Below are 22,467 nucleotides of genomic sequence, written 5' to 3' on the forward strand. Positions count from 1 at the left end.
TGGTCAGGCAGAATAAGAGTCAGGACAGACAGAGTGGTCAGGCAGGCTCAGAGTCAGGACAGGCAAAGTGGTCAGGCAGGCTCAGAGTCAGGACAGGCAGAGTGGTCAGGCAGGCTCAGAGTCAGGACAGGCAGAGTGGTTAGGCAGGCTCAGAGTCAGGACAGGCAGAGTGGTCAGGCAGGCTCAGAGTCAGGACAGGCAGAGTGGTCAGGCAGGCTCAGAGTCAGGACAGGCAGAGTGGTCAGGCAGGATAAGAGTCAGGACAGCCAGAGTGGTCAGGCAGGCTCAGCGTCAGGACAGGCAGAGTGGTCAGGCAGGCTCAGAGTCAGGACAGGCAGAGTGGTCAGGCAGGCTAAGAGTCAGGACAGGCAGAGTGGTCAGGCAGGCTCAGAGTCAGGACAGGCAGAGTGGTCAGGCAGACTCAGAGTCAGGACAGGCAGACTGGTCAGGCAGGCTCAGAGTCAGGACAGGCAGAGTGGTCAGGCTCAGAGTCAGGACAGGCAGAGTGGTCAGGCAGGCTCAGAGTCAGGACAGGAAGAGTGGTCAGGCAGGCTCAGAGTCAGGACAGCCAGAGTGGTCAGGCAGGCTCAGAGTCAGGACAGCCAGAGTGGTCAGGCAGGCTCAGAGTCAGGACAAGCAGAGTGGTCAGGCAGGCTCAGAGTCAGGACAGGCAGAGTGGTCAGGCAGGCTCAGAGTCAGGACAGGCAGAGTGATCAGGCAGGCTCAGAGTCAGGACAGACAGAGTGGTCAGGCAGACTCAGAGTCAGGACAGGCAGAGTTGTCAGGCTCAGAGTCAGGAAAGGCAGAGTGGTCAGGCAGGCTCAGAGTCAGGACAGGCAGAGTGGTCAGGCAGGCTCAGAGTCAGGACAGGCAGAGTGGTCAGGCAGGATAAGAGTCAGGACAGGCAGAGTGGTCAGGCAGGCTCAGCGTCAGGACAGGCAGAGTGGTCAGGCAGGCTCAGAGTCAGGGCAGGCAGAGTGGTCAGGCTCAGAGTCAGGACAGGCAGAGTGGTCAGGCTCAGAGTCAGGACAGGCAGAGTGGTCAGGCAGGCTCAGCGTCAGGACAGGCAGAGTGGTCAGGCAGGCTCAGAGTCAGGACAGGCAGAGTGGTCAGGCAGGCTAAGAGTCAGGACAGGCAGAGTGGTCAGGCAGGCTCAGAGTCAGGACAGGCAGAGTGGTCAGGCAGGCTCAGAGTCAGGACAGGCAGAGTGGTCAGGCTCCGAGTCAGGAAAGGCAGAGTGGTCAGGCAGGCTCAGAGTCAGGACAGGCAGAGTGGTCAGGCAGGCTAAGAGTCAGGACAGGCAGAGTAGTCAGGCAGGCTCAGAGTCAGGACAGGCAGAGTGGTCAGGCAGGCTCAGAGTCAGGACAGGCAGAGTGGTCAGGCTCCGAGTCAGGAAAGGCAGAGTGGTCAGGCAGGCTCAGAGTCAGGACAGGCAGAGTGGTCAGTCAGGCTCAGAGTCAGGACAGGCAGAGTGGTCAGGCAGGCTCAGAGTCAGGACAGGCAGAGTGGTCAGGCTCAGAGTCAGGAAAGGCAGAGTGGTCAGGCAGGCTCAGAGTCAGGACAGGCAGAGTGGCCAGGCAGGCTCAGAGTCAGGACAGGCAGAGTGGTCAGGCAGGCTCAGAGTCAGGACAGGCAGAGTGGTCAGGCAGGCTCAGAGTCAGGACAAGCAGAGTGGTCAGGCAGGCGCAGAGTCAGGACAGGCAGAGTGGTCAGGCAGGCTCAGAGTCAGGACAGGCAGAGTGGTCAGGCAGGCTCAGAGTCAGGACAGGCAGAGTGGTCAGGCTCAGAGTCAGGAAAGGCAGAGTGGTCAGGCAGGTTCAGAGTCAGGACAGGCAGAGTGGTCAGGCAGACTCAGAGTCAGGACAGGAAGAGTGGTCAGGCTCAGAGTCAGGAAAGGTAGAGTGGTCAGGCAGGCTCAGAGTCAGGACAGGCAGAGTGGTCAGGCAGGCTCAGAGTCAGGACAGGCAGAGTGGTCAGGCAGGATAAGAGTCAGGACAGCCAGAGTGGTCAGGAAGGCTCAGCGTCAGGACAGGCAGAGTGGTCAGGCAGGCTCAGAGTCAGGACAGGCAGAGTGGTCAGGCTCAGAGTCAGGACAGGCAGTGGTCAGGCTCAGAGTCAGGACAGGCAGAGTGGTCAGGCAGGCTCAGAGTCAGGACAGGCAGAGTGGTCAGTCAGGCTCAAAGTCAGGACAGGCAGAGTTGTCAGGCAGGATAAGAGTCAGGACAGCCAGAGTGGTCAGGCAGGCTCAGCGTCAGGACAGGCAGAGTGGTCAGGCAGGTTCAGAGTCAGGACAGTCAGAGTGGTCAGGCAGGCTAAGAGTCAGGACAGGCAGAGTGGTCAGGCAGGCTCAGAGTCAGGACAGGCAGAGTGGTCAGGCAGGCTCAGAGTCAGGACAGGCAGAGTGGTCAGGCTCAGAGTCAGGAAAGGCAGAGTGGTCAGGCAGGCTCAGAGTCAGGACAGGCAGAGTGGTCAGGCAGGCTCAGAGTCAGGACAGGCAGAGTGGTCAGGCAGGCTCAGAGTCAGGACAGGCAGAGTGGTCAGGCAGACTCAGAGTCAGGACAGGCAGAGTTGTCAGGCTCAGAGTCAGGAAAGGCAGAGTGGTCAGGCAGGCTCAGAGTCAGGACAGGCAGAGTGGTCAGGCAGGCTCAGAGTCAGGACAGGCAGAGTGGTCAGGCAGGATAAGAGTCAGGACAGCCAGAGTGGTCAGGCAGGCTCAGCGTCAGGACAGGCAGAGTGGTCAGGCTCAGAGTCAGGACAGGCAGAGTGGTCAGGCTCAGAGTCAGGAAAGGCAGAGTGGTCAGGCAGGCTCAGATTACGAAAAGGCAGAGTGGTCAGGCAGACTCAGAGTCAGGACAGGAAGAGTGGTCAGGCTCAGAGTCAGGAAAGGCAGAGTGGTCAGGCAGGCTCAGAGTCAGGACAGGCAGAGTGGTCAGGCAGGCTCAGAGTCAGGACAGGCAGAGTGGTCAGGCAGGATAAGAGTCAGGACAGCCAGAGTGGTCAGGAATGCTCAGCGTCAGGACAGGCAGAGTGGTCAGGCAGGCTCAGAGTCAGGACAGGCAGAGTGGTCAGGCTCAGAGTCAGGACAGGCAGAGTGGTCAGGCTCAGAGTCAGGACAGGCAGAGTGGTCAGTCAGGCTCAAAGTCAGGACAGGAAGAGTTGTCAGGCAGGATAAGAGTCAGGACAGCCAGAGTGGTCAGGCAGTCTCAGCGTCAGGAAAGGCAGAGTGGTCAGGCAGGCTCAGAGTCAGGACAGTCAGAGTGGTCAGGCAGGCTAAAAGTCAGGACAGGCAGAGTGGTCAGGCAGGCTCAGCGTCAGGACAGGCAGAGTGGTCAGGCTCAGAGTCAGGACAGGCAGAGTGGTCAGGCTCAGAGTCAGGAAAGGCAGAGTGGTCAGGCAGGCTCAGATTCAGGACAGGCAGAGTGGTCAGGCAGACTCAGAGTCAGGACAGGAAGAGTGGTCAGGCTCAGAGTCAGGAAAGGCAGAGTGGTCAGGCAGGCTCAGAGTCAGGACAGGCAGAGTGGTCAGGCAGGCTCAGAGTCAGGACAGGCAGAGTGGTCAGGCAGGATAAGAGTCAGGACAGCCAGAGTGGTCAGGAAGGCTCAGCGTCAGGACAGGCAGAGTGGTCAGGCAGGCTCAGAGTCAGGACAGGCAGAGTGGTCAGGCTCAGAGTCAGGACAGGCAGAGTGGTCAGGCTCAGAGTCAGGACAGGCAGAGTGGTCAGGCAGGCTCAGAGTCAGGACAGGCAGAGTGGTCAGTCAGGCTCAAAGTCAGGACAGGAAGAGTTGTCAGGCAGGATAAGAGTCAGGACAGCCAGAGTGGTCAGGCAGTCTCAGAGTCAGGAAAGGCAGAGTGGTCAGGCAGGCTCAGAGTCAGGACAGTCAGAGTGGTCAGGCAGGCTAAGAGTCAGGACAGGCAGAGTGGTCAGGCAGGCTCAGAGTCAGGACAGGCAGAGTGGTCAGGCAGGCTCAGAGTCAGGACAGGCAGAGTGGTCAGGCTCCGAGTCAGGAAAGGCAGAGTGGTCAGGCAGACTCAGAGTCAGGACAGGCAGAGTGGTCAGGCTCAGAGTCAGGAACGGCAGAGTGGTCAGGCAGGCTCAGAGTCAGGACAGGCAGAGTGGTCAGGCAGGCTCAGAGTCAGGACAGGCAGAGTGGTCAGGCAGACTCAGAGTCAGGACAGGCAGAGTGGTCAGGTTCAGAGTCAGGACAGGCAGTGTGGTCAGGCAGGCTTAGAGTCAGGACAGGCAGAGTGGTCAGGCAGGCTCAGAGTCAGGACAGGCAGAGTGGTCAGGCTCAGAGTCAGGAAAGGCAGAGTGTTCAGGCAGACTCAGAGTCAGGACAGGCAGAGTGGTCAGGCTCAGAGTCAGGAACGGCAGAGTGGTCAGGCAGGCTCAGAGTCAGGACAGGCAGAGTGGTCAGGCAGGCTCAGAGTCAGGACAGGCTGAGTGGTCAGGCAGGCTCAGAGTCAGGACAGGCAGAGTGGTCAGGCAGGCTCAGAGTCAGGACAGGCAGAGTGGTCAGGCAGGCTCAGAGTAAAGACAGGCAGAGAGGTCAGGCAGGATAAGAGTCAGGACAGCCAGAGTGGTCAGGCAGGCTCAGCGTCAGGACAGGCAGAGTGGTCAGGCTCAGAGTCAGGAAAGGCAGAGTGGTCAGGCAGGCTCAGAGTCAGGACAGGCAGAGTGGTCAGGCTCAGAGTCAGGAAAGGCAGAGTGTTCAGGCAGACTCAGAGTCAGGACAGGCAGAGTGGTCAGGCTCAGAGTCAGGAACGGCAGAGTGGTCAGGCAGGCTCAGAGTCAGGACAGGCAGAGTGGTCAGGCAGGCTCGGAGTCAGGACAGGCAGAGTGGTCAGGCAGGCTCAGCGTCAGGACAGGCAGAGTGGTCAGGCTCAGAGTCAGGAAAGGCAGAGTGGTCAGGCAGGCTCAGAGTCAGGACAGGCAGAGTGGTCAGGCAGGCTCAGAGTCAGGACAGGCAGAGTGGTCAGGCAGGATAAGAGTCAGTACAGCCAGAGTGGTCAGGCAGACTCAGCGTCAGGACAGGCAGAGTGGTCAGGCAGGCTCAGAGTCAGGACAGGCAGAGTGGTCAGGCTCAGAGTCAGGACAGGCAGAGTGGTCAGGCTCAGAGTCAGGACAGGCAGAATGGTCAGGCAGGCTCAGCGTCAGGACAGGAAGAGTGGTCAGGCAGGCTCAGAGTCAGGACAGTCAGAGTGGTCAGGCAGGCTAAGAGTCAGGACAGGCAGAGTGGTCAGGCAGGCTCAGAGTCAGGACAGGCAGAGTGGTCAGGCAGGCTCAGAGTCAGGACAGGCAGAGTGGTCAGGCTCCGAGTCAGGAAAGGCAGAGTGGTCAGGCAGGCTCAGAGTCAGGACAGGCAGAGTGGTCAGGCAGGCTCAGAGTCAGGACAGGCAGAGTGGTCAGGCAGGCTCAGAGTCAGGACAGGCAGAGTGGTCAGGCAGGCTCAGAGTCAGGACAGGCAGAGTGGTCAGGCTCAGAGTCAGGACAGGCAGAGTGGTCAGTCAGGCTCAGAGTCAGGACAGGCAGAGTGGTCAGGCAGGCTCAGAGTCAGGACAGGCAGAGTGGTCAGGCTCAGAGTCAGGACAGGCAGAGTGGTCAGGCAGGCTCAGAGTCAGGACAGGCAGAGTGGTCAGGCAGGCTCAGAGTCAGGACAGGCATAGTGGTCAGGCTCAGAGTCAGGAACGGCAGAGTGGTCAGGCAGGCTCAGAGTCAGGACAGGCAGAGTGGTCAGGCAGGCTCAGAGTCAGGACAGGCAGAGTGGTCAGGCAGACTCAGAGTCAGGACAGCTAGAGTGGTCAGGCTCAGAGTCAGGACAGGCAGAGTGGTCAGGCAGGCTTAGAGTCAGGACAGGCAGAGTGGTCAGGCAGGCTCAGAGTCAGGACAGGCAGAGTGGTCAGGCAGGCTCAGAGTCAGGACAGGCAGAGTGGTCAGTCAGGCTAAGAGTCAGGTCAGGCAGAGTGGTCAGGCAGGCTCAGAGTCAGGACAGGCAGAGTGGTCAGGCAGGCTCAGAGTCAGGACAGGCAGAATGGTCAGGCAGGCTCAGAGTCAGGACAGGCAGAGTGGTCAGGCAGGCTCAGAGTCAGGACAGGCAGAGTGGTCAGGCTCAGAGTCAGGAAAGGCAGAGTGGTCAGGCAGACTCAGAGTCAGGACAGGCAGAGTGGTCAGGCTCAGAGTCAGGAACGGCAGAGTGGTCAGGCAGGCTCAGAGTCAGGAATGGCAGAGTGGTCAGGCAGGCTCAGAGTCAGGACAGGCAGAGTGGTCAGGCAGGCTCAGAGTCAGGACAGGCAGAGTGGTCAGGCAGGCTCAGAGTCAGGACAGGCAGAGTGGTCAGGCAGGATAAGAGTCAAGACAGGCAGAGAGGTCAGGCAGGATAAGAGTCAGGACAGCCAGAGTGGTCAGGCAGGCTCAGCGTCAGGACAGGCAGAGTGGTCAGGCTCAGAGTCAGGACAGGCAGAGTGGTCAGGCAGGCTCAGAGTCAGGACAGGCAGAGTGGTCAGGCAGGCTCAGAGTCAGGACAGGCAGAGTGGTCAGGCAGGATAAGAGTCAGGACAGCCAGAGTGGTCAGGCAGGCTCAGCGTCAGGACAGGCAGAGTGGTCAGGCAGGCTCAGAGTCAGGACAGGCAGAGTGGTCAGGCTCAGAGTCAGGACAGGCAGAGTGGTCAGGCTCAGAGTCAGGACAGGCAGAATGGTCAGGCAGGCTCAGCGTCAGGACAGGAAGAGTGGTCAGGCAGGCTCAGAGTCAGGACAGTCAGAGTGGTCAGGCAGGCTAAGAGTCAGGACAGGCAGAGTGGTCAGGCAGGCTCAGAGTCAGGACAGGCAGAGTGGTCAGGCAGGCTCAGAGTCAGGACAGGCAGAGTGGTCAGGCTCCGAGTCAGGAAAGGCAGAGTGGTCAGGCAGGCTCAGAGTCAGGACAGGCAGAGTGGTCAGGCAGGCTCAGAGTCAGGACAGGCAGAGTGGTCAGGCTCAGAGTCAGGACAGGCAGAGTGGTCAGGCAGGCTCAGAGTCAGGACAGGCAGAGTTGTCAGGCAGGCTCAGAGTCAGGACAGGCAGAGTGGTTCGGCTGGCTCACAGTCAGGACAGGCAGAGTGGTCAGGCAGGCTCAGAGTCAGGACAGGCAGAGTGGTCAGGCAGGCTAAGAGTCAGGACAGGCAGAGTGGTCAGGCAGGCTCAGAGTCAGGACAGGCAGAGTGGTCAGATAGACTCAGAGTCAGGACAGGCAGAGTGGTCAGGCAGTTCAGAGTCAGGACAGGCAGAGTGGTCAGGCTCAGAGTCAGGACAGGCAGAGTGGTCAGGCAGAATCAGATTCAGGACAGGCAGAGTGGTCAGGCTCAGAGTCAGGACAGGCAGAGTGGTCAGGCAGAATCAGAGTCAGGACAGGCAGAGTGGTCAGGCTCAGAGTCAGGAACGGCAGAGTGGTCAGGCAGGCTCAGAGTCAGGACAGGCAGAGTGGTCAGGCAGGCTCAGAGTCAGGACAGGCAGAGTGGTCAGGCAGGCTCAGAGTCAGGACAGGCAGAGTGGTCAGGCAGGCTCAGAGTCAGGACAGGCAGAGTGGTCAGGCAGGATAAGAGTCAAGACAGGCAGAGAGGTCAGGCAGGATAAGAGTCAGGACAGCCAGAGTGGTCAGGCAGGCTCAGCGTCAGGACAGGCAGAGTGGTCAGGCTCAGAGTCAGGAAAGGCAGAGTGGTCAGGCAGGCTCAGAGTCAGGACAGGCAGAGTGGTCAGGCAGGCTCAGAGTCAGGACAGGCAGAGTGGTCAGGCAGGATAAGAGTCAGGACAGCCAGAGTGGTCAGGCAGGCTCAGCGTCAGGACAGGCAGAGTGGTCAGGCAGGCTCAGAGTCAGGACAGGCAGAGTGGTCAGGCTCAGAGTCAGGACAGGCAGAGTGGTCAGGCTCAGAGTCAGGACAGGCAGAATGGTCAGGCAGGCTCAGCGTCAGGACAGGAAGAGTGGTCAGGCAGGCTCAGAGTCAGGACAGTCAGAGTGGTCAGGCAGGCTAAGAGTCAGGACAGGCAGAGTGGTCAGGCAGGCTCAGAGTCAGGACAGGCAGAGTGGTCAGACAGGCTCAGAGTCAGGACAGGCAGAGTGGTCGGGCTCCGAGTCAGGAAAGGCAGAGTGGTCAGGCAGGCTCAGAGTCAGGACAGGCAGAGTGGTCAGGCAGGCTCAGAGTCAGGACAGGCAGAGTGGTCAGGCTCAGAGTCAGGACAGGCAGAGTGGTCAGGCAGGCTCAGAGTTAGGACAGGCAGAGTTGTCAGGCAGGCTCGGAGTCAGGACAGGCAGAGTGGTCAGGCAGTTCAGAGTCAGGACAGGCAGAGTGGTCAGGCTCAGAGTCAGGACAGGCAGAGTGGTCAGGCAGAATCAGATTCAGGACAGGCAGAGTGGTCAGGCTCAGAGTCAGGACAGGCAGAGTGGTCAGGCAGAATCAGAGTCAGGACAGGCAGAGTGGTCAGGCAGGCTCAGAGTCAGGACAGGCAGAGTGGTCAGGCAGGCTCAGAGTCAGGACAGGCAGAGTGGTCAGGCAGGCTCAGAGTCAGGACAGGCAGAGTGGTCAGGCAGTTCAGAGTCAGGACAGGCAGAGTGGTCAGGCAGGCTCAGAGTCAGGACTGGCAGAGTGGTCAGGCAGGCTCAGAGTCAGGACAGGCAGAGTGGTCAGGCAGGCTCAGAGTCAGGACAGGTAGAGTGGTCAGGCAGGATAAGAGTCAGGACAGCCAGAGTGGTCAGGCAGGCTCAGAGTCAGGACAGGCAGAGTGGTCAGGCAGGCTCAGAGTCAGGACAGGCAGAGTGGTCAGGCAGGCTCAGAGTCAGGACAGGCAGAGTGGTCAGGCAGGCCAGGGTGGATATTAAAGTTATCCTGTTATCACCCATCTCTGCTCTCCTGTGCCTTTGGGCCAGGGTGGATAATAAAGCTGTTACCACCCATCTCTGCTCTCCTGTGCCTTTGGGCCAGGGTGGATATTAAAGTTCTCCTGTTATCACCCATCTATGCTCTCCTGTGCCTTTGGGCCAGGGTGGATATTAAAGTTCTCTTGTTACCACCCATCTCTGCTCTCCTGTACCTTTGGGCCAGGGTGGATATTAAAGTTCTCCTGTTATCACCCATCTCTGGCCACCCCTCAGAGCCTGGTTCCTCTCTACCTGACACACCCCTCAGAGCGCCTGACTTCCCAGCAACAAGTCATTCACCCCGTTACAAGAATATAAAATATAAAACACGTTGCTGATTTCATATGTGTTATTTCATGGTGTTGATGTCCTCACTATTATTCTATAATGTAGAAAACAGTAAAAATAAAGAAAACCCTGGAAGGAGTAGATGTTCTAAAACATTTGACCGGTAGTGTATGTATTTATGTAAAAAATCGGACCACAATAGAAATAAGGCCCCGACTTTATTCTACAATCCTGGTCACTTTAAACAATCTTTGTGTATATATTATAATTTTTTTAACTGACAAATCAAATCGATCCAAACTGTTCAGCGGCCAATTGATGAACGGAAAGAGACATCTGTTACAAAACACCAAAAAGTTTAATGACATTCAGAGATTGTCAAGCCTTCTATACTGGTTAAGACTACAAGGTAGGGACGGATGTGATTTCTGTTTGTCCAGATTTTAACATCACAGTAAGAATTCTATGTCAAACACAAAACAGGATATTCTCAAGACATCTATTCTGGGGTTATGACTCACAGCGAATTAAGGCTGTAACGTAACAAAATGTGGAAAAAGTCAAAGGGTCTGAGTACTTTCCGAATGCCCTGTACAAACACCTTCTGGAACAGCTCTTGCTAAACAATAAATCCGCCAAGTTTTGTACGTAGCCTTTTGAATGTAAGAAAATATCACTCAAAAATCATATGATGAGAAAAATGACTTTCTCTATTTTGTAAGTAATTTATATGATATTAGAGGGACTGTAACTACAGATTCAGGCCAATGACGCCGTTACTATGCAACCAGCTGTGTTTGTTGCTGAATAGAGGGACTGTAACTACAGATTTAGGCCGCTGCCCCCATTACAATGCAACCAGCTGTGTACGTTGCTGAGTGTTCCTTGAGACGTTTTGCTATAATTGGACTAGACCAGTCTTCATTTATTTTGAAATTACTCAATAGGAGAACAGCATGTTGTTTTGGATTACCAGCCGAAGCCCCTGAATGCTAACTAGCTAGCCACTTACCTTGCAAATCCGTGTTAGTTATCAGATCTTTGCCAGAGCTGAAGAAAGTTGGCTAGCTGACAATATAGCTCGCTTAGCTAGCTAACGTTAGTTGGCCCATTCGAGTATAAATATTTTTTAAAGAAAGCTGCCTACATCATATGATTAACTAGCAAGCTAGTATTGATCACATTTATTTATAAAGCCCTTTCTACATCAGCATTTGTCCCAAAGTGTTTATACAGAAACCACGCCTAAAACCCCAGAGAGCAAGCGTTGCAGGTGTAGAAGCACGGTGGCTAGGAAAAACTCCCTAGAAAGGTAGGAATCTAGGAATAAACCTAGAGAGGAACCACACCTTGTTGTCTCTGGACAGTTGGGGGTAGACCACACATTGTTGTCCCTGGGCAGCTGGGGGCAGACCACACCTTGTTGTCTCTGGACGGCTGGAGACAGACCACACCTTATTCTCTGGACAGTTGGGGGCAGACCACACCTTGTCTCTTGATATCTGGGGGCAGACCACACCTTGTTGTCTCTGGATATCTGGGGGCAGACCACACTTTGTTGTCCCTGAGCAGCTGGGGGCAGACCACACCTTGTCTCTGGATATCTGGGGGCAGACCACACCTTGTTGTCTCTGGACAGTTGGGGGCAGACCACACCTTGTTGTCTCTGGACAGCTGGGGGCAAACCACAACTTTTTGTCTCTGGGCGGCTGGGGGCAGACCACACCTAATTGTCTCTGAGCAGCTGGGGGCAGACCACACCTTGTTGTCTCTGGGCAGCTGGGGGCAGACCACACCTTGTTGTCTCTGGACAGTTGGGGGCAGACCACACCTTGTTGTCTCTGGACAGATGGGGGCAGACCACAACTTTTTGTCTCTGGGCGGCTGAGGGCAGACCACACCTAATTGTCTCTGAGCAGCTGGGGGCAGACCACACCTTGTTGTCTCTGGGCAGCTGGGGGCAGACCACACCTTGTTGTCTCTGGACAGTTGGGAGCAGACCACACCTTGTTGTCTCTGGACGGTTGGGGGCAGACCACACCTTGTCTCTGGATATCTGGGGGCAGACCACACCTTGTTGTCTCTGGACAGTTGGGGCAGACCACACCTTGTTGTCTCTGGACAGTTGGGGGCAGACCACACCTTGTTGTCTCTGGGCAACTGGGGGCAGACCACACCTTGTTGTCTCTGGACAGTTGGGAGCAGACCACACCTTGTTGTCACTGGACCGTTGGGGGCAGACCACACCTTGTTGTCTCTGGACGGTTGGGGGCAGACCACACCTTGTCTCTGGATATCTGGGGGCAGACCACACCTTGTTGTCTCTGGACAGTTGGGGCAGACCACACCTTGTTTTCTCTGGACAGCTGGGGGCAGACCACACCTTTTTGTCTCTGGACAGCTGGGGGAAGACCACACCTTGTTGTCTCTGGGCGGCTGGGGGCAGACCACACCTTGTTGTCTCTGGACAGCTTGGGGCAGACCACACCTTGTTGTCTCTGAACGGCTGGAGAAAGACCACACCTTATTCTCTGGACAGTTGGGGGCAGACCACACCTTGTCTCTTGATATCTGGGGGCAGACCACACCTTGTTGTCTCTGGATATCTGGGGGCAGATCACACCTTGTTGTCCCTGAGCAGCTGGGGGCAGACCACACCTTGTCTCTTGATATCTGGGGGCAGACCTCACCTTGTTGTCTCTGGACAGCTGGGGGCAGACCACACCTTGTTGTCTCTGGACAGCTGGGGGCAGACCACAACTTTTTGTATCTGGGCGGCTGGGGGCAGACCACACCTAATTGTCTCTGAGCAGCTGGGGGCAGACCACAACCTTGTTGTCTCTGGGCGGCTGGGGGCAGACCACACCTTGTTGTATCTGGACGGCTGGGGACAGACCACACCTTGTTGTCTCTGGACAGTTGGGGGCAGACCACACCTTGTTGTCTCTGGGCAGCTGGGGGCAGACCACACCTTGTTGTCTCTGGACGGCTGGAGACAGACCACACCTTATTCTCTGGACAGTTGGGGGCAGACCACACCTTGTCTCTTGATATCTGGGGGCAGACCACACCTTGTTGTCTCTGGATATCTGGGGGCAGACCACACTTTGTTGTCCCTGAGCAGCTGGGGGCAGACCACACCTTGTCTCTGAATATCTGGGGGCAGACCACACCTTGTTGTCTCTGGACAGTTGGGGGCAGACCACACCTTGTTGTCTCTGGACAGCTGGGGGCAGACCACACCTTGTTGTCTCTGGACAGCTGGGGGCAGACCACAACTTTTTGTCTCTGGGCGGCTGGGGGCAGACCACACCTAATTGTCTCTGAGCAGCTGGGGGCAGACCACAACCTTGTTGTCTCTGGGCGGCTGGGGGCAGACCACACCTTGTTGTATCTGGACGGCTGGGGACAGACCACACCTTGTTGTCTCTGGACAGTTGGGGGCAGACCACACCTTGTTGTCTCTGGGCAGCTGGGGGCAGACCACACCTTGTTGTCTCTGGACGGCTGGAGACAGACCACACCTTATTCTCTGGACATTTGGGGGCAGACCACACCTTGTCTCTTGATATCTGGGGGCAGACCACACCTTGTTGTCTCTGGATATCTGGGGGCAGACCACACTTTGTTGTCCCTGAGCAGCTGGGGGCAGACCACACCTTGTTTCTGGATATCTGGGGGAAGACCACAACTTGTTGTCTCTGGACAGTTGGGGGCAGACCACACCTTGTTGTCTCTGGACAGCTGGGGGCAGACCACAACTTTTTGTCTCTGGACGGCTGGGGGCAGACCACACCTTGTTGTACCTGGACGGCTGGGGACAGACCACACCTTGTTGTCTCTGGACAGTTGGGGGCAGACCACACCTTGTTGTCTCTGGGCAGCTGGGGGCAGACCACACCTTGTTGTCTCTGGACAGCTGGGGGCAGACCACAACTTTTTGTCTCTGGGTGGCTGGGGGCAGACCACACCTAATTGTCTCTGAGCAGCTGGGGGCAGACCACACCTTGTTGTCTCTGGGCAGCTGGGGGCAGACCACACCTTGTTGTCTTTGGACAGTTGGGGGCAGACCACACCTTGTTGTCTCTGGACAGATGGGGGCAGACCACACCGTGTTGTCTCTGGGCAGCTGGGGGCAGACTACACCTTGTTGTCTCTGGACAGCTTGGGGCAGACCACACCTTGTTGTCTCTTAACGGCTGGAGAAAGACCACACCTTATTCTCTGGACAGTTGGGGGCAGACCACACCTTGTCTCTTGATATCTGGGGGCAGACCACACCTTGTTGTCTCTGGATATCTGGGGGCAGATCACACTTTGTTGTCCCTGAGCAGCTGGGGGCAGACCACACCTTGTCTCTTGATATCTGGGGGCAGACCTCACCTTGTTGTCTCTGGACAGCTGGGGGCAGACCACACCTTGTTGTCTCTGGACAGTTGGGGGCAGACCACACCTTGTTGTCTCTGGACAGCTGGGGGCAGACCACAACTTTTTGTCTCTGGGCGGCTGGGGGCAGACCACACCTAATTGTCTCTGAGCAGCTGGGGGCAGACCACAACCTTGTTGTCTCTGGGCGGCTGAGGGCAGACCACACCTTGTTGTATCTGGACGGCTGGGGACAGACCACACCTTGTTGTCTCTGGACAGTTGGGGGCAGAACACCTTGTTGTCTCTGGGCAGCTGGGGGCAGACCACACCTTGTTGTCTCTGGACGGCTGGAGACAGACCACACCTTATTCTCTGGACAGTTGGGGGCAGACCACACCTTGTCTCTTGATATCTGGGGGCAGACCACACCTTGTTGTCTCTGGATATCTGGGGGCAGACCACACTTTGTTGTCCCTGAGCAGCTGGGGGCAGACCACACCTTGTTTCTGGATATCTGGGGGAAGACCACAACTTGTTGTCTCTGGACAGTTGGGGGCAGACCACACCTTGTTGTCTCTGGACAGCTGGGGGCAGACCACAACTTTTTGTCTCTGGGCGGCTGGGGGCAGACCACACCTTGTTGTACCTGGACGGCTGGGGACAGACCACACCTTGTTGTCTCTGGACAGTTGGGGGCAGACCACACCTTGTTGTCTCTGGACAGCTGGGGGCAGACCACAACTTTTTGTCTCTGGGCGGCTGGGGGCAGACCACACCTTGTTGTACCTGGACGGCTGGGGACAGACCACACCTTGTTGTCTCTGGACAGTTGGGGGCAGACCACACCTTGTTGTCTCTGGGCAGCTGGGGGCAGACCACACCTTGTTGTCTCTGGACAGCTGGGGGCAGACCACAACTTTTTGTCTCTGGGTGGCTGGGGGCAGACCACACCTAATTGTCTCTGAGCAGCTGGGGGCAGACCACACCTTGTTGTCTCTGGGCAGCTGGGGGCAGACCACACCTTGTTGTCTCTGGACAGTTGGGGGCAGACCACACCTTGTTGTCTCTGGACAGATGGGGGCAGACCACACCTTGTTGTCTCTGGGCAGCTGGGGGCAGACCACACCTTGTTGTCTCTGGACAGCTTGGGGCAGACCACACCTTGTTGTCTCTGGATGGCTGGAGAAAGACCACACCTTATTCTCTGGACAGTTGGGGGCAGACCACACCTTGTCTCTTGATATCTGGGGGCAGACCACACCTTGTTGTCTCTGGATATCTGGGGGCAGACCACACTTTGTTGTCCCTGAGCAGCTGGGGGCAGACCACACCTTGTCTCTTGATATCTGGGGGCAGACCACACCTTGTTGTCTCTGGACAGCTGGGGGCAGACCACACCTTGTCTCTGGATATCTGGGGGCAGACCACACCTTGTTGTCTCTGGACAGTTGGGGGCAGACCACACCTTGTTGTCTCTGGACAGCTGGGGGCAGACCACACCTTGTTGTCTCTGGACAGCTGGGGGCAGACCACAACTTTTTGTCTCTGGGTGGCTGGGGGCAGACCACACCTAATTGTCTCTGAGCAGCTGGGGGCAGACCACAACCTTGTTGTCTCTGGGCGGCTGGGGGCAGACCACACCTTGTTGTATCTGGACGGCTGGGGACAGACCACACCTTGTTGTCTCTGGACAGTTGGGGGCAGACCACACCTTGTTGTCTCTGGGCAGCTGGGGGCAGACCACACCTTGTTGTCTCTGGACGGCTGGAGACAGACCACACCTTATTCTCTGGACAGTTGGGGGCAGACCACACCTTGTCTCTTGATATCTGGGGGCAGACCACACCTTGTTGTCTCTGGATATCTGGGGGCAGACCACACTTTGTTGTCCCTGAGCAGCTGGGGGCAGACCACACCTTGTTTCTGGATATCTGGGGGAAGACCACAACTTGTTGTCTCTGGACAGTTGGGGGCAGACCACACCTTGTTGTCTCTGGACAGCTGGGGGCAGACCACAACTTTTTGTCTCTGGGCGGCTGGGGGCAGACCACACCTTGTTTTACCTGGACGGCTGGGGACAGACCACACCTTGTTTTCTCTGGACAGTTGGGGGCAGACCACACCTTGTTGTCTCTGGGCAGCTGGGGGCAGACCACACCTTGTTGTCTCTGGACAGCTGGGAGCAGACCACAACTTTTTGTCTCTGGGTGGCTGGGGGCAGACCACACCTAATTGTCTCTGAGCAGCTGGGGGCAGACCACACCTTGTTGTCTCTGGGCAGCTGGGGGCAGACCACACCTTGTTGTCTTTGGACAGTTGGGGGCAGACCACACCTTGTTGTCTCTGGACAGATGGGGGCAGACCACACCGTGTTGTCTCTGGGCAGCTGGGGGCAGACTACACCTTGTTGTCTCTGGACAGCCTGGGGCAGACCACACCTTGTTGTCTCTGGACGGCTGGAGAAAGACCACACCTTATTCTCTGGACAGCTGGGGGCAGACCACACCTTGTTGTCTCTGGACAGCTGGGGGCAGACCACAACTTTTTGTCTCTGGGCGGCTGGGGGCAGACCACACCTAATTGTCTCTGAGCAGCTGGGGGCAGACCACACCTTGTTGTCTCTGGGCGGCTGGGGGCAGACCACACCTTGTTGTATCTGGACGGCTGGGGACAGACCACACCTTGTTGTCTCTGGACAGTTGGGGGCAGACCACACCTTGTTGTCTCTGAACACAGCTGGGGGCAGACCACACCTTGTTGTCTCTGGACGGCTGGAGACAGACCACACCTTATTCTCTGGACAGTTGGGGGCAGACCACACCTTGTCTCTTGATATCTGGGGGCAGACCACACCTTGTTGTCTCTGGATATCTGGGGGCAGACCACACTTTGTTGTCCCTGAGCAGCTGGGGGCAGACCACACCTTGTTTCTGGATATCTGGGGGAAGACCACAACTTGTTGTCTCTGGACAGTTGGGGGCAGACCACACCTTGTTGTCTCTGGACAGCTGGGGGCAGACCACAACTTTTTGTCTCTGGGCGGCTGGGGGCAGACCACACCTTGTTGTACCTGGACGGCTGGGGACAGACCACACCTTGTTGTCTCTGGACAGTTGGGGGCAGACCACACCTTGTTGTCTCTGGGCAGCTGGGGGCAGACCACACCTTGTTGTCTCTGGACAGCTGGGGGCAGACCACAACTTTTTGTCTCTGGGTGGCTGGGGGCAGACCACACCTAATTGTCTCTGAGCAGCTGGGGGCAGACCACACCTTGTTGTCTCTGGGCAGCTGGGGGCAGACCACACCTTGTTGTCTTTGGACAGTTGGGGGCAGACCACACCTTGTTGTCTCTGGACAGATGGGGGCAGACCACACCGTGTTGTCTCTGGGCAGCTGGGGGCAGACTACACCTTGTTGTCTCTGGACAGCCTGGGGCAGACCACACCTTGTTGTCTCTGGACGGCTGGAGAAAGACCACACCTTATTCTCTGGACAGTTGGGGGCAGACCACACCTTGTCTCTTGATATCTGGGGGCAGACCACACCTTGTTGTCTCTGGATATCTGGGGGCAGATCACACTTTGTTGTCCCTGAGCAGCTGGGGGCAGACCACACCTTGTCTCTTGATATCTGGGGGCAGACCTCACCTTGTTGTCTCTGGACAGCTGGGGGCAGACCACACCTTGTTGTCTCTGGACAGTTGGGGGCAGACCACACCTTGTTGTCTCTGGACAGCTGGGGGCAGACCACAACTTTTTGTCTCTGGGCGGCTGGGGGTAGACCACACCTAATTGTCTCTGAGCAGCTGGGGGCAGACCACAACCTTGTTGTCTCTGGGCGGCTGAGGGCAGACCACACCTTGTTGTATCTGGACGGCTGGGGACAGACCACACCTTGTTGTCTCTGGACAGTTGGGGGCAGAACACCTTGTTGTCTCTGGGCAGCTGGGGGCAGACCACACCTTGTTGTCTCTGGGCAGCTGGGGGCAGACCACACCTTGTTGTCTCTGAACAGCTTGGGGCAGACCACACCTTGTTGTCTCTGGACGGCTGGAGAAAGACCACACCTTATTCTCTGGACAGTTGGGGGCAGACCACACCTTGTCTCTTGATATCTGGGGGCAGACCACACCTTGTTGTCTCTGGATATCTGGGGGCAGACCACACTTTGTTGTCCCTGAGCAGCTGGGGGCAGACCACACCTTGTCTCTTGATATCTGGGGGCAGACCACACCTTGTTGTCTCTGGACAGCTGGGGGCAGACCACACCTTGTCTCTGGATATCTGGGGGCAGACCACACCGTGTTGTCTCTGGACAGTTGGGGGCAGACCACACCTTGTTGTCTCTGGACAGCTGGGGGCAGACCACACCTTGTTGTCTCTGGACAGCTGGGGGCAGACCACAACTTTTTGTCTCTGGGCGGCTGGGGGCAGACCACAACTAATTGTCTCTGAGCAGCTGGGGGCAGACCACAACCTTGTTGTCTCTGGGCGGCTGGGGGCAGACCACACCTTGTTGTATCTGGACGGCTGGGGACAGACCACACCTTGTTGTCTCTGGACAGTTGGGGGCAGACCACACCTTGTTGTCTCTGGGCAGCTGGGGGCAGACCACACCTTGTTGTCTCTGGACGGCTGGAGACAGACCACACCTTATTCTCTGGACAGTTGGGGGCAGACCACACCTTGTCTCTTGATATCTGGGGGCAGACCACACCTTGTTGTCTCTGGATATCTGGGGGCAGACCACACTTTGTTGTCCCTGAGCAGCTGGGGGCAGACCACACCTTGTTTCTGGATATCTGGGGGAAGACCACAACTTGTTGTCTCTGGACAGTTGGGGGCAGACCACACCTTGTTGTCTCTGGACAGCTGGGGGCAGACCACAACTTTTTGTCTCTGGGCGGCTGGGGGCAGACCACACCTTGTTGTACCTGGACGGCTGGGGACAGACCACACCTTGTTGTCTCTGGACAGTTGGGGGCAGACCACACCTTGTTGTCTCTGGGCAGCTGGGTGCAGACCACACCTTGTTGTCTCTGGACAGCTGGGGGCAGACCACAACTTTTTGTCTCTGGGTGGCTGGGGGCAGACCACACCTAATTGTCTCTGAGCAGCTGGGGGCAGACCACACCTTGTTGTCTCTGGGCAGCTGGGGGCAGACCACACCTTGTTGTCTTTGGACAGTTGGGGGCAGACCACACCTTGTTGTCTCTGGACAGATGGGGGCAGACCACACCGTGTTGTCTCTGGGCAGCTGGGGGCAGACTACACCTTGTTGTCTCTGGACAGCTTGGGGCAGACCACACCTTGTTGTCTCTGGACGGCTGGAGAAAGACCACACCTTATTCTCTGGACAGTTGGGGGCAGACCACACCTTGTCTCTTGATATCTGGGGGCAGACCACACCTTGTTGTCTCTGGATATCTGGGGGCAGATCACACTTTGTTGTCCCTGAGCAGCTGGGGGCAGACCACACCTTGTCTCTTGATATCTGGGGGCAGACCTCACCTTGTTGTCTCTGGACAGCTGGGGGCAGACCACACCTTGTTGTCTCTGGACAGTTGGGGGCAGACCACACCTTGTTGTCTCTGGACAGCTGGGGGCAGACCACAACTTTTTGTCTCTGGGCGGCTGGGGGTAGACCACACCTAATTGTCTCTGAGCAGCTGGAGGCAGACCACAACCTTGTTGTCTCTGGGCGGCTGAGGGCAGACCACACCTTGTTGTATCTGGACGGCTGGGGACAGACCACACCTTGTTGTCTCTGGACAGTTGGGGGCAGAACACCTTGTTGTCTCTGGACGGCTGGAGACAGACCACACCTTATTCTCTGGACAGTTGGGGGCAGACCACACCTTGTCTCTTGATATCTGGGGGCAGACCACACCTTGTTGTCTCTGGATATCTGGGGGCAGACCACACTTTGTTGTCCCTGAGCAGCTGGGGGCAGACCACACCTTGTTTCTGGATATCTGGGGGAAGACCACAACTTGTTGTCTCTGGACAGTTGGGGGCAGACCACACCTTGTTGTCTCTGGACAGCTGGGGGCAGACCACAACTTTTTGTCTCTGGGCGGCTGGGGGCAGACCACACCTTGTTGTACCTGGACGGCTGGGGACAGACCACACCTTGTTGTCTCTGGACAGTTGGGGGCAGACCACACCTTGTTGTCTCTGGGCAGCTGGAGGCAGACCACACCTTGTTGTCTCTGGACAGCTGGGGGCAGACCACAACTTTTTGTCTCTGGGTGGCTGGGGGCAGACCACACCTAATTGTCTCTGAGCAGCTGGGGGCAGACCACACCTTGTTGTCTCTGGGCAGCTGGGGGCAGACCACACCTTGTTGTCTTTGGACAGTTGGGGGCAGACCACACCTTGTTGTCTCTGGACAGATGGGGGCAGACCACACCGTGTTGTCTCTGGGCAGCTGGGGGCAGACTACACCTTGTTGTCTCTGGACAGCCTGGGGCAGACCACACCTTGTTGTCTCTGGACGGCTGGAGAAAGACCACACCTTATTCTCTGGACAGTTGGGGGCAGACCACACCTTGTCTCTTGATATCTGGGGGCAGACCACACCTTGTTGTCTCTGGATATCTGGGGGCAGATCACACTTTGTTGTCCCTGAGCAGCTGGGGGCAGACCACACCTTGTCTCTTGATATCTGGGGGCAGACCTCACCTTGTTGTCTCTGGACAGCTGGGGGCAGACCACACCTTGTTGTCTCTGGACAGTTGGGGGCAGACCACACCTTGTTGTCTCTGGACAGCTGGGGGCAGACCACAACTTTTTGTCTCTGGGCGGCTGGGGGTAGACCACACCTAATTGTCTCTGAGCAGCTGTGGGCAGACCACAACCTTGTTGTCTCTGGGCGGCTGAGGGCAGACCACACCTTGTTGTATCTGGACGGCTGGGGACAGACCACACCTTGTTGTCTCTGGACAGTTGGGGGCAGAACACCTTGTTGTCTCTGGGCAGCTGGGGGCAGACCACACCTTGTTGTCTCTGGGCAGCTGGGGGCAGACCACACCTTGTTGTCTCTGAACAGCTTGGGGCAGACCACACCTTGTTGTCTCTGGACGGCTGGAGAAAGACCACACCTTATTCTCTGGACAGTTGGGGGCAGACCACACCTTGTCTCTTGATATCTGGGGGCAGACCACACCTTGTTGTCTCTGGATATCTGGGGGCAGACCACACTTTGTTGTCCCTGAGCAGCTGGGGGCAGACCACACCTTGTCTCTTGATATCTGGGGGCAGACCACACCTTGTTGTCTCTGGACAGCTGGGGGCAGACCACACCTTGTCTCTGGATATCTGGGGGCAGACCACACCTTGTTGTCTCTGGACAGTTGGGGGCAGACCACACCTTGTTGTCTCTGGACAGCTGGGGGCAGACCACACCTTGTTGTCTCTGGACAGCTGGGGGCAGACCACAACTTTTTGTCTCTGGGCGGCTGGGGGCAGACCACAACTAATTGTCTCTGAGCAGCTGGGGGCAGACCACAACCTTGTTGTCTCTGGGCGGCTGGGGGCAGACCACACCTTGTTGTATCTGGACGGCTGGGGACAGACCACACCTTGTTGTCTCTGGACAGTTGGGGGCAGACCACACCTTGTTGTCTCTGGGCAGCTGGGGGCAGACCACACCTTGTTGTCTCTGGACGGCTGGAGACAGACCACACCTTATTCTCTGGACAGTTGGGGGCAGACCACACCTTGTCTCTTGATATCTGGGGGCAGACCACACCTTGTTGTCTCTGGATATCTGGGGGCAGACCACACTTTGTTGTCCCTGAGCAGCTGGGGGCAGACCACACCTTGTTTCTGGATATCTGGGGGAAGACCACAACTTGTTGTCTCTGGACAGTTGGGGGCAGACCACACCTTGTTGTCTCTGGACAGCTGGGGGCAGACCACAACTTTTTGTCTCTGGGCGGCTGGGGGCAGACCACACCTTGTTGTACCTGGACGGCTGGGGACAGACCACACCTTGTTGTCTCTGGACAGTTGGGGGCAGACCACACCTTGTTGTCTCTGGGCAGCTGGGTGCAGACCACACCTTGTTGTCTCTGGACAGCTGGGGGCAGACCACAACTTTTTGTCTCTGGGTGGCTGGGGGCAGACCACACCTAATTGTCTCTGAGCAGCTGGGGGCAGACCACACCTTGTTGTCTCTGGGCAGCTGGGGGCAGACCACACCTTGTTGTCTTTGGACAGTTGGGGGCAGACCACACCTTGTTGTCTCTGGACAGATGGGGGCAGACCACACCGTGTTGTCTCTGGGCAGCTGGGGGCAGACTACACCTTGTTGTCTCTGGACAGCTTGGGGCAGACCACACCTTGTTGTCTCTGGACGGCTGGAGAAAGACCACACCTTATTCTCTGGACAGTTGGGGGCAGACCACACCTTGTCTCTTGATATCTGGGGGCAGACCACACCTTGTTGTCTCTGGATATCTGGGGGCAGATCACACTTTGTTGTCCCTGAGCAGCTGGGGGCAGACCACACCTTGTCTCTTGATATCTGGGGGCAGACCTCACCTTGTTGTCTCTGGACAGCTGGGGGCAGACCACACCTTGTTGTCTCTGGACAGTTGGGGGCAGACCACACCTTGTTGTCTCTGGACAGCTGGGGGCAGACCACAACTTTTTGTCTCTGGGCGGCTGGGGGTAGACCACACCTAATTGTCTCTGAGCAGCTGGGGGCAGACCACAACCTTGTTGTCTCTGGGCGGCTGAGGGCAGACCACACCTTGTTGTATCTGGACGGCTGGGGACAGACCACACCTTGTTGTCTCTGGACAGTTGGGGGCAGAACACCTTGTTGTCTCTGGACGGCTGGAGACAGACCACACCTTATTCTCTGGACAGTTGGGGGCAGACCACACCTTGTCTCTTGATATCTGGGGGCAGACCACACCTTG

The sequence above is a fragment of the Oncorhynchus mykiss genome, chromosome 28 (assembly GCF_013265735.2).
Source record: "Oncorhynchus mykiss isolate Arlee chromosome 28, USDA_OmykA_1.1, whole genome shotgun sequence".
NCBI lineage: Eukaryota > Metazoa > Chordata > Actinopteri > Salmoniformes > Salmonidae > Oncorhynchus > Oncorhynchus mykiss.